This window comes from Mastomys coucha, chromosome X, assembly GCF_008632895.1.
Source record: "Mastomys coucha isolate ucsf_1 chromosome X, UCSF_Mcou_1, whole genome shotgun sequence".
NCBI lineage: Eukaryota > Metazoa > Chordata > Mammalia > Rodentia > Muridae > Mastomys > Mastomys coucha.
Window position 1 is genome coordinate 99,534,624 of NC_045030.1, and position 1,878 is coordinate 99,536,501.

A 1,878-nucleotide genomic window follows, 5' to 3' on the forward strand; every position below is an offset into this window, starting at 1 on the left:
GATGGTCACACTGTAAAGAAAAAAAAAGACTTTGGGGAAAGGAAGGGAATGTGGAGGCTTTCATGGGTTCACCCTGAATGGGAGGACTTTCTCAAAAAGACATGGCATCAGGCCTAGAAAAGTGATGGGATCAGAGGTTCTGGATTAAAGTTTATAGCCAGTATCTGCAGACCAGTTTCCATGTGTCACAGGACCAGTTCTTCAAAATGAGTTCTTTTCACAGTTCCTTCCCTCATTGAGGTAATTAAAGTTCATGTCTTTAAAGAAAACAAAGGTTTATTCCCGGTACGTATTGTCTCTCCCCTGCCCCTGTGCTCTCCTATACAGAGATGCACACACATGAACATGTCCCAACTCTAGTGATGGACTCCACTGGTGGCACAGCCCTGGCAAGTTCACCCCAGTGTCATGCAGGGCTGTGCCATGTTGTCCATGCGTTCTTCTGAAGCCTTCTGAGCACCTTCTCCTCACTGCATGATTCTCTGGGATAAGTAAACAGTTACTTGGGCTGGGGACAAGTTGAGGCTTCTGCAGGGGACTCAGCAAGGGCTACAGCATCTGCTGCCTGGAGCCCCTGGAAGTGCTGAAGGACTCCATGTGTAGAGCAATGCAGGCACCATTGGAGAGGGGAGATAATTGACCTCATAATTGACCTAATTAGTGAGTGACTGTGTGGAGAGCCCTTGGGGATGCTGGGTCTGCAGGTGGCATAAAGGCCAGGCAGAAATGCAGAGGCTGGAAGAGCTGAAGCCTGAGCAACTGCCAGCAAGAGGGATAGGGATAAGGACAGACAGGGGGCCACAAGGAGAGTGGGGCAAAAGCAATAAGGATGTCATCAACATGATGGAGTAGGATGTGGGAGAGTCTTCAAGTACAGGGTGGCAGCATCTGAGGACCTGTGAAAGGAAAGATTGGATCTGGGGATGCTGATGGAAGAGAAGAAGGAACTGACAGTCCAAGGGAAGGTGACAGGGCCTATGAGTGCTGGATGGGGGTGGGCATCAAGAAAAGAATAGGGAAGACCTTGAGGGCAGAGAGGCAGAGGCTGGGTGCCCTGAGAGGAAAAATGATCCAATGGATTAGAAATTCAAGGGATTAGAAATCATTGGAGGGAAACAACAGAACCTGGAGTTTCTCTGGGGTTGTGGGCCAAAGACAGAGTAAAAAAAAAAAAAGTTCTGGGCAGTGTAGGTATCTGTACACGCATAGAATACACTTGTGCACAGATGTGCATTGTTGGTCTATGTCTATCTGCAGCTGTGAGAAGCCCAGCATTATCCTGGGGAGAGACATGGTTGGGTAGTATTGGAAATAGGGACCAGAGCACCTGTATCCCAAACTTTATGGAAATCCTACTCCTGTTTCCTAAAGAGCTTGGTTCTTGGGGCTTCTGTCTTAGGCTGCATTCTTTCAATGAGGTAAGATATAGCAGTGGTTAGACTTGACAGATTATCATGGAGCTCCATGCCCATGCAGGGCAACAGACATGGGAACTGCTCTGGGAAGAAAGAGGATGGAGAAAGACGAGGAACTGCCTCAGCAGAGCAGGTGGGGATCTCTAATTTTAACTAGAGTGGTCCATGTGAGCCTCTTTGAGAGAATGATGGGAGATATGAAGGATGCATGAAAAAGTGCAAAGGCCCTATGAGGATGGAGAGTGCCTGGTATACTGGAGATCAACAGGGAGACGTTGATCTCCTTGTTGGTCCTAGAGAGGATGGTGGGAAGTATGGTCAGAAGAGCAATTGTTGGAGTGGCATAGGATGGAGGACACATCTTATGGGCTACAGTAAGGCTTGTGGAAAGGATTGTGGCTTTTGCTGTAAAGGAGATGGGAGTTACTGCAAGTGGAATAATAAGACCTCACTTTAAGATCCT